This window comes from Oncorhynchus kisutch, linkage group LG6 (assembly GCF_002021735.2).
Source record: "Oncorhynchus kisutch isolate 150728-3 linkage group LG6, Okis_V2, whole genome shotgun sequence".
NCBI classification, from domain to species: Eukaryota; Metazoa; Chordata; class Actinopteri; order Salmoniformes; family Salmonidae; genus Oncorhynchus; species Oncorhynchus kisutch.
Window position 1 is genome coordinate 62,963,338 of NC_034179.2, and position 16,318 is coordinate 62,979,655.

General features: G+C 43.7%; 1 long non-coding RNA gene across 1 annotated transcript; it reads right to left on the bottom strand.

Annotated features, from left to right (window-relative positions):
• Nucleotides 1-296: 296 nt before the first annotated feature.
• LOC109893151 (uncharacterized) lies at nt 297-9,290 on the bottom strand. The gene is made up of 3 exons (XR_002255734.2): nt 9,126-9,290; nt 1,210-1,317; nt 297-616 (listed from the first exon to the last, which is right to left on the bottom strand). It is a non-coding gene; the product is annotated as an uncharacterized LOC109893151 (long non-coding RNA).
• Between the last annotated feature and the right edge of the window lie 7,028 nt (nt 9,291-16,318).

Consider the following 16,318-nt stretch of genomic DNA (forward strand, 5'->3'; position numbering starts at 1 on the left):
GTCACGTCTATGCTAATGTGGCTCAAATTCGCTAGCTAGCTAACCAGCAACTGTAATGATGTATTTAAGAGACAAGTGCTCATTGTGCACATTAGGTTTTCAATAAACATTGGCGACGAAACAGTTTACATGCCAACAATCTAAGCCAACAAAGTCTGTTTTGCCCCATAGTTTCGCAAGCGTTGCTTTTGTTGCGCAACAACCAACCTGTCTGTTGAGGTTACAAAACTGTTCAAAGAAACCAGAATGATATTTCACATCACATTTAAAAAAGAGAAGCAAAGCAAGACTCAAAATGTTATACCAATTTCTTTTAGACTTTATTATTCCATTTTAAATGTATGCATCTCAAGTGGACAACTTACATAAAACCCATGGGCTATCTGGGAATTGTCTACCAATGGATGTACTCAGCCACAGTGGGAGCAGAGGATACAAATCGGAAGACACCATTTAAGCTTCGGGGGGGGGGGGGGGGGGGGGGGGGAGTAGTTGGGGAGGTAGGTAAGAGGTGGAGGGTTTCTGCCAGGCGCCGAACACCGCCAGTATCATTCAGCCCAGTGCTCGTTGTGCAGAAGGGAATACTGGTAAACATGGAGGACTCAATGCAGTGGACCTGGAGAGAGAGAAAGTGTGCAGGAACAGAAAAGAGAGGGAGATAAATTAATTTCAGTCATACTGGCTTGACATCTGCCTTCCTGGCTAGAGTGGATAGACTGGCTGGCACACCATAAGCCAGGTCCTGCAGGCTATTCAAATCAAATTGCATTGGTCACATACACATGGTTAGCAGATGTCATTGCGAGTGTAGCGAAATGCTTGTGCTTCTAGTTCCGACAACAACTACCTAATACACAGAAATCTAAGTAAAGGAATGGAATAAGAATATATATATAAATAAATGGACGAGCAATGACAGAGCGGCAAAGGCAAGATGCAGTAGATGGTATAAAAACAGTATATACATATGAGATGAGTAATGCAAGATATAAACATTGTTAAAGTGATTAGTGATCCATTTATTAAAGTGGCCAATGATTTCAAGTCTGTATGTAGGCAACAGCCTCTGTTATTCACATTCCATGAGTGTGCCCCAATATTCAGCGAAGCATTCCCTTTGGCATTACAGAGAGTCCATTACTGGACAAAGGTTGGCTTTAGTGTTTTAGGAGTCTTATCAGGACACAGTGACCCTGCATGTGAACTTACATTTCCTGTGAGCCTAGCTCCTCCTCTCCTCACGACGCCTCCGCCGCACTCTTCAAACAGGCTGCAAACGCCTCCATCAGATCCTTACAGTCACCGCCCTCCTTCACACTGCAGAGAGAACACAACCACATGGTTAGGACCTCTGAGGTGGGGGACCTTGGATCCTCTCCTCCAATGCTAGTAACAGTTTGACAGAGATCTTTGAAGCATAGGTTGGCATCGAGCTCAGCACCAAATGATCCCTGTCAACTCAACTAAATATGTTTTGGCGTCAAGCAGTCAGCCCTGAAGTGTCCTGGTCCTACCCTGTCCCAGTATGACCTTCTCTAAACAATGTTGACATTCCTCAGATTGAACCAAGTCAGACTGGTCATACAGACAGACACCACCCTCACAAAATAGGAGTGAACTGGTTACATAGGTAGAGAGTGTTGGCAGACTGGTTGAGGGAGATTATTTCAGGAACTCGGCACCAAACTGCGGGCAGACACTGACACAACGCATTAGGGTGATGGGGCGAAAGGGAGCGAGGGAATAGAGGAGGGCGGCGGTAGCGAGAGAGAGATAAACCCATCTGTGAGGGAGGGCAGACAGACGAAAAGTACGGGTAGGAGGGCAATGGTCAGAGACGGCAGGAGGGGATGGATTGACTGACATGGCTGTCTGCAACCCCACACTACCTCACCATTCACCAGGGTGCATTTCAGGGAACCCCCCCCGGTTCCATGCCTCCTCCCACCCCATCCCCTTGTCACTGGGCTGATCTCTATGATGTAACTCACAGCTGGTTTCTGCAGATTAAAAAGGTTTATGCAGCCGGTTGCTAGGGGGGGGGGGGTGGAAGAAGGGTCGTTTGTGAATCTAGTGTGTGTGTCAAGTCACTGAATGCATAAGAGTACATGTGTGCGGTTGGCAGAGGCATGGGGGGAGGGTGGGGGGGAAGTGATGCAGAGGCAGCAGAGATGACCCAACAGCAGCAGCACAGAGGACCTGGCCCTGAGGCTGTGTGGCCAGATAATCCATCCACCATAAACACCCCCTGCTTTTACCACAGAGGAAGTGCAAAAAAACAGATATGGCTGGACCAAACCTACTATGAGAAGCAGGGGGGGGGGGGATAAACCCAAAACAGGCAGCCATTTTAATAATGAAATTGCATTGAACTGTAATGGCGGGAGGGAAGTGAAAGAGGGATGCCCCACAAGTGTAGCCCGGGGCCTCGTCAACCGACCAAACCAATTAAGATTCGTTATGTAATGCTGCCTGAACAGAACAGAACTCTCCTCTGTCCAGCTTCACACAAATGATTGGGGAATCCTTTGTGAATGAACCAAAGGGATAACTTTTGGGGTTTGAATATACTGTACAAAAAAAAAAAAATAGTTTCAAGTTAAAATCCTGGGATTGAGTGATCAACATGCAAGAGTCATCTGCCGCAGAGTGTTACCTCTGGGCATCATAGAGGTTGCAAAGGCAGCGAATGGTGACATCACCGTGATAGCGGTCGCACAACATGAGGGGGGTGGGGGGCATCAGTCACGTTATGGCACCGCCCCCATGTTGGCATGGCAATGGGCACCGACCACTTTAGGGCGCATCACAGAGCAAGTTAAAGAGGGTAGGATAGGGTGGCAAGGGCTGGGTTTGTATGGAAGGAAGATGACCGATCAGGTGGTTGGACTGGTGGAAACACAGCCTTTACAATCATGAAATTAAGATGTGAATTATTTAGGGCTGTCGGCCGGCCACTAGTTGTGCATGGGTGAGCGGTTTGTTTATTAGCAATTGCTAATAACCCGTTCGATTTAGATACGTTTCTGCTTATAATTTCCAACATTTTGGTAGACTGTTAAGTCAACTTGTCTGTAATTAGATACATGCAGCTTCTTTTCTGTCATTAAACAGTTGAAGTCGGAAGTCATTGAAACTTGTTTTTCAGCCACTTCACAAATTTCTTGTTAACAAACTGTAGTATTGGCAAGTCGATTAGGAGAGTAGTTTTTACAACAATTGTTTACAGTAAGATTATTTCACTGCATCACAATTCCAGTGGGTCAGAAGTTTACATTAAGTTGACTGTGCCTTTAAACAGCTTGGAAAATTCCAGAAAATGATGTCATGGCTTTAGAAGCTTCTGATTGACTCAAATGATGTCAATTAGCCTAAGTAAAGTTCTGTAATCTCTGCATCTTTTGCAGAGCATAGATACAATTTAAAAAAATACAATTAAAAAAATTAAAAGTGAAAGATTGATCAAACAGCTGATTTGGAGATTTTGCACAGTTTCAAGGGAATATACTGAACCAAAATATAAATTAAACATGTAACAATTTCAAAAATGACTCAGTTTCAGTTCATGAGGAAAATCAGTCAATTGAAATAAATTCATTAGGCCCTAATCTATGGATTTCACATGACTTAGAATACAGATATGCATCTGTTAGTTACAGATAACTTTTAAAAATGGGCCTCAGTATCTCGTCGCTGTATTTTTGTGCATTCATATTACCAATCTATAAAATGCAAATTGTGTTAGTTTTCTGCAGCTTGTGCCTGCCCAATACCATAACCCCACCACCACAGGGCACTCTATTCACAATGTTGACATCAGCAAACCGCTCGCCCACACGACACTATACACATGATCTGCAGATGTGGGGCTGGTTGTACGTACTAACAAATTCCCTAAAACGTAGTTGAATAGGCGGCTTATGGTAGAGAAATTAACACTACATTTTCTGCCAACAGCTCTGGAGGACATTTCTGCAGTCAGCAAGCTAATTGTTCCCTCAAAACATCTATGGCATTGTGTTGTGACAACTGCCTTTTATTGTCCCCAGCACAAGGTGCACCTGTGTAATGACCATGCTGTTTAAATCAGCTTCTTGGGACCAACACCAACAATTGACATGTTCCGTTTATATTTTGTTTAGTGTAGAAAGCGGTGAAAACAACATGTTTTTCAACAAGATTTCAGTTCGGCTTGTATGCATATTTTATGTGATTAGTATTTTAAATCAGCTTTTATGATGCTGATAAAAACAGCATCTCTACAGACTGTATCAAACACATTCTCTCAAGAAGCTAAAATAAAAACAAATCGTATTTCTCCACTCCTGTTAACGAGTATACATTTTGCCTACATTTGATGTATCATTTTACTGCAAGAAATGCTTAATTCTGCAGGAGTTAATATTAAGGCTATGTAAGAGGTTATATACCTATAGTCAGTATCCAGATTTCAATTTCCATTTAACCCATCTGAACAGTAGGCTTCAGTTCCCTTGACATACCATAGGCCTATTTAAAGTCCCCATCTTTTGACTGTCAAATTTGTATAGTGCCTCACAATCAAACAGCATCCGCCTTTACCACTTCACTACATCTTTCCCTTGTTACTATCCTAAAAGGTACTCCTGCTCAATTCTGAGTATCAATCAAGTTTGCAGAACTCAGACAAAAAAAAAAAGCATTGGTTTGGAGTAGAAGTCAACTGATTAATTAGGGCCGATTTCAAGTTCATAAAAATCGGTAATCAGCGTTTTTGGACGCTGATTATGGCCGATTACATTGCAATCAATAAGGAAACTGAGTGGCAGGCTGACCACCTGTTACAAGAGTGCAGCATCAGAAGGACCTTGTGGCTGCAATGAGCCAATGAGCCAAGATAAACTTATCTTTATAAAAATAATCAAACGCTAGCTTGCAACTTATCTTAACATCACCACTAGTTAACTACACATGGTTGATGATATTACTAGTTTAACTACCTTGTCCTGCGTTGCATATAATCAAGCCTGTTAATTTATCGAATCACAGCCTACTTAGCCAAATGGGTGATGATTTAACAAAAGTGCATTTGTGAAAAAAAGCACATTCGTTGCACAAATGTACCTAACCATAAACATCAATGCCTTTCTTAAAATCAATACAGAGATATTTTTTTAACCTGCATATTTAGTTAAAATAAATGCATGTCAGCAGGCAATATTAAACTAGGGAAATTGTGTCACTTCTCTTGCATTCAGTGCAAGCAGAGTCAGGGTATATGCTAGTTTGGGCTGCCTGGCTCGTTGCGAACTGTGTTTCGTCCTAACAAAGACTAATTAATTTCCCAGAATTGTAAATAATTATGACATAATATTGAAGGTTGTGCAATGTAACAGCAATAGTTGGATTAGGGTTGCCAACCGTTTGACAAAATACGGAACGATTCCGTATTTCACTGAAAGAATAAACTTTTTGTTTTCTGGATTTGACCATATTAATGACCAAAGGCTCGTATTTCTGTGTGTTAATTATAATTAAGTCAATGATTTGATATTTCATAGAGCAGTTTGACTGAGAAGTGGTAGGCAGCAGCAGGCTCGTAAGCATTCATTCAAACAGCACTTTACTGCGTTTGCCAGCAGCTCTTAGCAATGCTTGAAGCACAGCGCTGTTTATGACTTCAAGCCTATCAAATCCCGAGATTAGGCTGGCAATACTATAGTGCTATTAGAACATCCAATAGTCAAAGGTATATGAAATACAAATGGTATAGAGAGAAATAGTCGATGCGTCATAATCCCTATAATAACCACAACCTAAAACTTCTTATCTGGCAATATTGAACCACCAGCTTTCATATGTTCTCATGTTCTGAGCAAGGAACTTAAACGTTAGCTTTTTTATATGGCACATATTGCACTTTTACTTTATTCTCCAACACTGTTTTTGCATTATTTAAACCAAATAGAACATGTTTCATTATTTAATTGAGACTAAATAGATTTTATTTACGTATTATATTAAAATAAGTGTTCATTCAGTATTGTTGTAATTGTCATTATAAAAATCGTCCGATTAATCGGTATCGGATTGTTTTGGTCCTCCAATAATCGGTAACGGCATTGAAAAATCATATCTAGGCTGTCCTAATGGAAAATAAGGGATGCTTAAAAAAGGGCACCAAAGAGGGGGGAACCATCCAGACCAATACACTAAAGAAAGAGTAGGGACACGAAACCAACATCATCCAGTTTGTGAGCAGCGCCCAACATTTAAACAGCTTTGAAGTTGGTTACTGGGCCTGTCTGACTGGGGAACTAAGAGTGACCTAAAGTCACTACACGGTGAAGAGTTCAATGGCATTGGGACACCTGCGAGTGAACAACTATGGAGGAAACTAAGGGAAGGCCCACAATGACAGGGATATCATTCTAGGACCAACACAAAACATTGTCTGAGTCTCAAAATGGTTCACTGGGCTCTGATCAAAAGTAATGCACTATATAGGGAATAGGGTGTAATCTGGGACAGAATAATTATCTACGGAGCAGGAGGAGAAGAAAGATCAAAGCTGTGATAAAAATAAAGAAAATAACTGAACGACTTGGTCGGTTTCCAGCTGGAACCCAGTTGTAGCTACGGGGTCTCGAATTGCATTGACAGTGCATACCATCCACGTAAACCATACTTTCTGTCAAGCAGAGCAAGCACACACGTCGACATACAAGCCATCGGCCAGGGTCTGTGTGGAAGGCTAGAGTGTTGGCTTACAGGTTACACACAGTTAAGGAAGACTACCAAAGTTACCACAGAACCACATTTCAAAGTACACAGCAGGACCCATACAGGTAGCAGACATCCTGCAACATTTTAATGCTTAAAGCGGCCGTTAGTTATCCGAGTCACACATTTACACGGCTAACTTCTAGGTCTCCATGTCCTGACTATGAGATACACTACATACCGCGGGTAACAGGGAGGTCAGTAAGGCCCCTACAAAGCACACACAAATACCAGGTTCAAAGGTCAGTCAATGCAGGTTCTAGAATGCTAAGGCCGGGGGACGCAAACTGAGCTCAAAGTGCTTTCCAGGGAACTTGTTTGGCCCAGTGCCAAACTGACTCCTAGACCCTAAGGCATGTGTACTTCTGGATAACCGAGGATTATGCAGGTGTAACTAACATGACATTTGTTTGAGTTTGAAGCCGTCAAGGTGACCCCTCCAACTAATCCATGTCTTTCCATGTCTTTCTAGGTGACATGTCTTTCTAGGTGGCACGTCAAGCCAGCCAAGACGGCCGCAGTTAGCTGTGCATATAAGTTTATACAGTACGTTTGCAAGTCCCAAGGGAAGTCGGCAACATGATTATGATCTACGGCCATAGGACCCGGACATGGTATCCTGGACGTTTACACACCAATCCATGCGTGACTATTTAGGATTCATGAGTGGAAGCTCAAAATACATCGTCCTGGTATAGATTACTCAGTCAGCCCGCTGGTACTGCTAGCTACGCTGCATTCAGCAGGTCCACTGCCATCACGTGGGCCAGGTTACAGGATACAGTACCATTTTGGCTCGTCGATGACAAAAAGCCCCAAGGACCGTGAGGTAAACAGTAGAACCCCCGGCCTGTAGGTTAGCAGTAGAACCGTTTCCTGTAGGATTAACAAAGTGTCCTGAAAAATTGTGCCAACACAGCACAGGGCCCTTGACTCATTTTCAAAGTAGATGTGATTTACTGTGGCATAGACCAAAGTGCTGTACACTACAAAAAAATATATAATTATAAAAAGAAATTGCAATATATGCCCTTGACCCAAGTGTTGAGAAATCCTTAATCTAGTTTCTAATGCAAAATGTACAAATTATAAAAGTATAAATGCTGAGGTAAAAGGGCACTTGAAGCAAAGTGAACTATAGTAAAGGCCTACAACGTGCATCAACACTACACTCCATTCATAAAAGGTGCCATACCACAAACAGGGAACTTAATGCAAGGACATTCAATTCACCATGACTCAAGACCGCTATAGGCCCACTGAAAATGTTACTAAAACAAAACTTTACATCCAGCAGCCAACCTAGCCCATCCCTAGCATGCCCTGCAACCTACCACCCCCTAAACCCTTATCTCATCCCTCACACCCATCGGGCAGGACGTATCTGGCCTATACAGCCTGAGACACTCCAGGCCCTAGCCTATCCTAGCTCCAAACCCTGCAACAACACATCAAAATAGAACACCAAGGGTCAAGATGCATATTGGTTTTGCTGCAATGTCAATGTGAAGATTGACAGAGTTGAAAACAGCTGAAGGCTAGAGTAGACACGTTACATCAGCCATCGAACCGGCCTTTGACATTGCACTGTCATTGAGCCCTCACACACAAACACCCAGGTTTCCTGTGTCTACGCATTTCTAGAGATAAACCCAGCAATAATCTCACTCTGCACTAATCTTGCAGAGGGAGGACGGGGGGGGGCACACCTGTCGGGACAATGAAGCAGTGAGTTTGCGACGGCTAACGCTCACTCAGCGCTGTTGACACAGCAAGGCCAGGGAAGCTGAGCGGGGGCAGACATGGCAACATAACGAAGGGGGTGGAGTGGGGCAGCGAGCGGGAGAGAACATGACGTAGGCAAATTCCCTGCCTTCGATCAGGCGTGTGCGAGAGAGACTGCCGTGCTTTGACCCCCAAGAGCAGACCCCCCATTACACTACAATAGGACCCCCCCCCCCCCCTCTCCTAACGACAATTTAAATTCAGTTACATTTAGAACATTGGAATTGGGATTCTTCCATCACCATGCACTGCATTACCCAACTCTTCCACCATTTTATCATGGCGCAACACAAGGACGCCACACGACATCAGCTCATCATGCACCACTTTAGCCTATCTCTAAACCTGCAAGGGGGGGGGGGGGAATTCCACTAGCCGCTTCAAATAAACACAACTCCACACTGAAATCCACTTGGATACACTGGGAACCTCCAAGTGAAATGCACTAGAAGCACTGCGGCGTTGCCATGTCCATCCAATGAGTTGGAAGCCATGGATGGACATCCCGGAGACGTTGGCCCCGGTGGCAATGGAGGACACGAACAGAGAAAACCACATCTGTCCGTACGGACACTCACCATTTGTCCAGGTCCACCTTGATGCTTGCACATGCGGCAGGGACGGGGGCCTCAGCCGGAGCGGCGGTCTCGGAGTCTGACATGTCTGTAGAGTTGCCGTGTGTGGGAGTGTCTCCTCTGTACGCCTGTGGGTTGAGTGTTCCAGAGAGAGAGGAAGAGAGTGAGAGGAGAGGAGAGAGCAGAGGAGCGTGTTAGTGGGAGGGGCAAGTGAACACATGAGGGGAGGGGAGAAAAAGTAACGGGGCAGGACACATGTGAAAATAAGGGGCAGCTCAGTGACCCAGACAAAGTTCAGCGGGAAAATAAATCAAGTGGAAAGATGGAGTAGAGTAGAGAATAGTTCAATAGACTAAAAACGACACTTCAAATATCATGAAATGCCAGATGGATACCCTTAATGTTCATGTAGGCCTAAAATTCATTCACCAACGATGTGGCAGTTGGCAACCTATACCGACAACCGTCTATTAAAGCAGCGGACAAAGCAAAAGTGATATTTTGCGCGCACGTTTTGGGGCCCGTGTGCGCACACGAATATGGAGCGCTGAGCGCAGCAGAAGGAAACATTTTAAATCCATCAAAGCGAAAGGATCCCTGCACGACCCATGGACGAGTGCCACCTACTGGCCTGTTCAAGAAATGACGCACCCACTGTAGTAAATGCCCAAAAAGGTCACCTCAAATAATGATGGATAACGTATACCTCAGTTGGTAAGCAAAGCACGACTCCTACATGTAACCTATAGCTAAACTTTTTTTTTTTACTAAAAAACATGAAGATTATAACTACTAGTCAGTAGTCCATACAGGAGTTTTAAAAAAATCAAGCATGTTTCGGCTATGGAACATAATGGGCGTGTTTGAGTGGTCAAGCGAAAGCAACCGACTGCAGATAAAAGAGTGAAGTCAGGGAGGTGCATGTGAGAAATACGAAAGTCAAACCACATTAGTGTCTTCAACCAGCAAGGCTCAGATCATTGTACTCTATAATGTCGAAATAAACATGGCTCCAACCGCCACATCACACACTCACAAACTGAACTGGTACGCGTGTGCATTGTACAATCAATGACAGAGACAAAACTATCACATTAATTTGTATACATTATTCCACTGTATAGCCTACGTGAAGTTGGTTCCTGTTTCAGTCTTGTCTTTGGTCACGTTGGCTTAGGTCAAACAAACACCCTAATGATTGGTTGACAATAAAGCCTCCCACAATGCAGGTGATGGATGAAGTGCAGAAACTTGCAATCACATCTTCATGACCTTTGATCATATGACTTCTGTAAAGCTCATGCAGTCCACTTGTCAACACACTTAAAAGCGGTGACCAACGACGGTCCCCGACCAGACAAAAGCGATCTGCTCGAACGCTCCCAATTTCCTCGGCAAAGGCGGCAGTGTCAGTCAGGCCCAATTCGCGCCCTTGCATGAACAGATCTATAGGGTTATCAAGGGCACGGACATACAACCGTCATACAAGTTGTTATCTTCAAAGGCTACCGGCAGAAGTTAGTGCCATAGTTTGATAGCCAATGTTCAGTAACCATCCACGTGTTTATAGAACATTAAGTAACCAAACCATTTTGTCCCCAACCATGAACGGTTACGAACCCATTTAATATTAATCGAGCCTGGGCAAGGATGCGCAATAAATCCAGATGAGTAGCCTACATCAAAGTAGACTACACATGTACAGGGTGGGGGAGACTACGGAAATTCATTTCAGTTCGTGTTCAAACTCCGTGGTAAACTTTCATAAAACGTTCATTATGTTACTCTATTTGTCATGTCACTTTTCGTTGTGAAACCCTTAATATTTTTTTAATTGTTCATATATTTTTAAATAACTATCGTAATTCATTCAAACACACTACACTCCGAGGACATACAGCTAAAACTAAATTTTGCACGGGGTGTGCACATTCTGCTAAGCAAAAACCACAAACGTGTTAAGTATACAAAAGGCTAATAGCATTGACTCTATGTAGGCTACTACGCTATTCGAAACGCATATTTAATACATTTACTGTCAAGCATTTGCATTTTGGCAGCTGTCATTGCGACCAGTCACAAACCAAAAGCCTAAACACAGGAATGTGGCACATGGAGCACAGGTAACCCTTTTGCAAACAATCCATTTAACAGTTGTTTTTTACCGAAATATTCGCGACTCAAAAAAAGAGGAATGGCGAATAAATCTCAAGTCTAGGGCGTACTTGTGTATATTTCAGTAAAACCGCAAACATTTCCCAACCATTCAACCAGGATGTTTTACCTGATCCCCTTGTAGTCAGTATCAACAAACGCTATCGGCTTTGCTTTATAGGCTACCTCATCCCCTCAACACACCAGCAACCAATTACAAGTAGTGATGGGTCGTTCGCGTACGAGTCAGCTCTAAGAGCCAGCTCTTGTACGTTGGGAGCCGGCTCGCATATCAGAAGAGCCGAATCTATTTTTTAAAATATTTTTTTTTAATGAATAATCAAAATATTTAAATGAATAGAATTAACGAATTCAAAGAACGAAAAAATAAATAAAATTATATAGGCCTAAATGCTCAAGTGCACACACATTATTTCTGACTGTCTGCTCAGAATAACAGCCTCACCTGTTGTTCCTGTCAATCAGACACACCGAGCCAACTCACTCACAGTCACTCACTTAGCAGCCGAGGAGAGAGAGGAAGGACAGCTGTGAAAAAAACAGCTGGAAAATGAGTCGGAAGCACAGTAGCATTTCGATGCATTCTAATAATGTAGACAATGTTAGAGCACAGTGTAGAATTTTCCAAAACTAAATCTCATATAAAGCCGGTTCTATGCACAACCTACACCAGCATATGTGAACTGTGCACCCAACTGTGGAGCTAGCTGTAGCGGAGCTTCGAGAAACTAGCGGGTCCTGCTAGTGATAGTGGTGGAGCCAGCACCTCCACACGTGGAGATGTATCCACTCAGTCAAGTAGGCCTACTCCTCGACCCACAGCAACACATTCTTCTATGGATCAGTTTATACCAAAGTCCATGTCTGTAGCAAAACAAAGCCAAATTGATATTGCATTGGCTAAAATGATTGCCATCGATTTCCAGCCATTTTCGATCGTGGAGAACAGAGGTTTTAGAAATTATAGCAATAGTCTAAATCCAATGTACACAGTTCCAAGCAGGAAAACCCTTTCAAAATCACTTATTCCACAACTGTACAAGAGCACACAGGTTTCAGTGCTGGAAAGAGTCCAAAAAGCTACTGCAGTTTGCCTTACCACTGACTGCTGGACATCAAGGTTAACCACTTCTTACATGTCGGTTACATGTCACTTCATTGAAGATTTTTTTTATGTCTAGTTGTCTTCTGGACTGCTTTGAGTTCAGCGACAGACACACCTCAGAGAACTTGGCAGAGGAACTGGTGAAAGTGGCAAGAGAATGGCAAGTAGATGGAAAAGTGGTCTGTTGTGTTAGCAACAATGCAGCTAATATAACCAAAGCCATGAAAATGTTAAAATGGACCCATCATTCATGTCTTGTCCACACAATCAACCTGATTGTAAGAGATGCTCTGAAGGTGATGAACCCCACTGTGGACAAAGTGTTAGCAGCTGTGGAATACTTCCACAGGAGCACAGTAGGTGCTGAACAACTAGTCTACACAAAGCCAGATGGGGATGTCTGAGCTGAGGCCTAAACAAGACTGCAAATACAAGGTGGAATTCAACATTTAAATGTTGCAGCTGTTTCTTGAGTCAAAGGATGCCATCATCGCTACCCTGGCCATTGTCAATGCACCTGTTGATGCTCTGACCCAAGAGGAATGGGAGGTGGTGGTGGAGGTGTGCAGAGAGTCCTGGAACCCTTTGAGCAGGTCACTGTGGAGATCAGTGGAGAGAGGTACAGTAAGCAGTTATTACTACATCATTATTTAATCCAGTATTATATATGTATATGAGCAGTAGATGAGAGTGTAGTATCAGTAGACAAAACATGAACCTGAACTAATAAGTTACTGTTCTCTCGTTTCAGCTATGTGACAGCCTCAAAATGATACTCCTGTGTAAGGGTCTGCAGTGAATCACAGCCAGCCGCCAGAGAGAAGCAAATGTAACCAGAGGACATGTGACAGAGTTGATGGACACCCTATGTTCAACAATAGACAGAAAGTTCCACAGAATGGAATATAATCACATGCTATCAGAAACCGCTGCACTTGACCCAGGTTTAAGAAGTTAGCCTTCAGTGATGCCAGAGCGAGTGATGAGGCTCATCAAAGAATAACCTCAGCGGCAGGGAGGGACAGCCCCAGCAGTCAGCTGGCTCAGGCACCAGGGCAACAGGAAGAAGAGGGATCAGATGGAGCAGAAGCACCAGTAGTAGTGCCACAAATGTCTGCTGTTAGGATGCTGTTTGACGAGAGAGCAACTGGGGATGCAGCACGAAGGAGTCCCTCAGCCATAATGGAGGGCCGATCCTATTTGGAGGATCTCCTCTGAGCTGGTGGAAGAACAAGGCCTCTGTCTACCCACGGCTTACTAAAGTCATGACAGGGAGACTCTGCATAGTGGCCACATCCGTTCCCTCTGAGAGGGTCTTCTCGAAAACAGGACAAATAATTACTGAGAGAAGAAAACGCAACAGCCCCTCAAAAGTGAGGCAGCTTGTATTACTGAATGCAAATCTCTAATAAAAGCAGAATATGGTCAGCATTGCTGTGTGCTGCTGGTTATAACATGGAAATAAAGAAGAGAGCGAGAAAAAGGGACCAGTTTAATGTTTTAAGTGGGATGCTGCAGATTGGCACATGATTTATTTTTCTATTTTATTTCACCTTTATTTAACCAGGTAAGCTAGTTGAGAACAAGTTCTCATTTACAACTGCAACCTGGCCAAGATAAAGCAAAGCAGTGCGACACATACAACAACACAGAGTCACACATGGAATAAACAAACATACAGTCAATAAAACAATAGAAAAAGTTTATATACAGTGTGTGCAAATGAGGTAGGATAAGGGAGGTAAGGTAATAAATAGGTCATAGTGGCGAAATAATTACAATATAACAATTAAACACTGGAGTGATAGATGTGCAGAAGATTAGTGTGTAAGCAGAGATAATGGGGTGCAAAGGAGCTAAATAAATAAAATAAATAACAGTATGGGGATGAGGTAGTTGGATGGGCTATTTACAGGTGCAGTGATCTGTGAGCTGCTCTGACAACTGGTGCTTAAAGTTAGGGAGGGAGATATGAGTCTCCAGCTTCAGTGATTTTTGCAGTTTGTTCCAGTCATTGGCCACAGAGAACTGGAAGGAAAGGCGGCCAAAGTAGGAATTGGCTTTGTGGGTGACCAGTGAAATATACCTCCTGGAGCGCATGCTATGGGTGGGTGCTGCTATGGTGACCAGTGAACTGAGATAAGGCGGGGCTTTACCTAGCAAAGACTTATAGATGACCTGGAGCCAGTGGGTTTGGCGACGAATAGGAAGCAAGGGCCAGCCAACGAGAGCATAAAAGTCACAGTGGTGGGTAGTAAATGGGGCTTTGGTGACAAAACAGATGGCATTGTGATAGACTGCATCCAATTTTCTGAGTAGAGCGTTGGAGGATATTTTGTAAATGACATCGCCGATGTCAAGGAACGGTAGGATAGTCCGTTTTATGAGGGTATGTTTGGTAGCATGAGTGAAGGATGCTTTGTTGAGAAATAGGAAGCTGATTCTAGATTTCATTTTGGAGATGCTTAATGTGAGTCTGGAAGGAGAGTTTACAGTCTAACCAGACAGCTAGGTATTTGTAGTTGTCCACATATTCTAAGTCAGAACCGTCCAGAGTAGTGATGCTGGACGGGCGAGCAGGTGTGGGCAGCGATCGGTTGAAGAGCATGCATTTAGTTTTACTTGCATTTAAGAGCAATTGGAGGCCACGGAAGGAGAGTTGTAATGGCATTGAAGCTCGTCTGGAGGTTAGTTAACACAGTGTCCAAAGAAGCACCAGAAGTAAACAGAATTGTGTCGTCTGCGTAGAGATGGATCAGAGAATCACCAGCAGTATGAGCGTCATCATTGATGTATACAGATAAGAGAGTTGGCCCGAGAATTGAACCCTGTGGAACCCCATAGAGACTGTCAGAGGTTCGGACAACACGCCCTCCGATTTGACACACTGAACTCTGTCTGAGAAGTAGTTGGTGAACCAGGCGACGCAATCATTTGAGAAACCAAGGCTGTTGAGTCTGCCGATAAGAATGTGGTGATTGACAGAGTCGAAAGCCTTGGCCAGGTCAAAGAATACAGCTGCACAGTATTGTCTCTTATCAATGGCGGTTATGATATCGTTTAGGACCTTGAGCATGGCTGAGGTGCACCCATGACCAGCTCGGAGACCAGACTGCATAGCGGAGAAGGTACGGTGTGATTCGAAATGGTCGGTGGTCTGTTTGTTAACTTGTCTTTCGAAGACCTTAGAAAGGCAGGGTAGGATAGATATAGGTCTGTAGCAGTTTGGGTCTAGAGTGACTCTCCCTTTGAAGAGGGGGATGACCGCGGAAGCTTTCCAATCTTTGGGAATCTCAGACGATGCGAAAGAGAGGTTGAACAGGCTAGTGATAGGGGTTGCAAACATTTCAGCTGATAATTTTAGAAAGAGATTGTCTAGCCCGGCTGATTTGTAAGGGTCCAGATTTTGCATCTCTTTCAGAACATCTGCTATCTGGATTTGGGTGAAGGAGAAATGGGGGAGGCTTGGGCAAGTTGCTGTGGGGGATGCAGGGCTGTTGAACGGGGTAAGGGTAGCCAGGTGGAAAGCATGGCCAGCCGTAGAAAAATGCTTATTGAAATTCTCAAATATCATGGATTTATCGGTGTTGACAGTGTTTCCTAGCCTCAGTGCAGTGGGCAGTGGGAGGAGGTGCTCTTATTCTCCATGGACTTTACAGTGTCCCAGAACTTTTTGGAGTTTGTGCTACAGGATGCAAATTTCTGTTTGAAAAAGCTAGCCTTTGCTTTCCTAACTGCCTGGGTATATTGGTTCCTAACTCCCCTGAAAAGTTGCATATCACGGGGGCTATTCGGTGCTGATGCAGTACGCCACAGGATGTTTTTGTGCTGGTCAAGGGCAGTCAGGTCTGGAGTGAACCAAGGGCTAGATCTGTTCTTAGTTCTACGTTTTTTGAATGGGGCATGCTTATTTAAG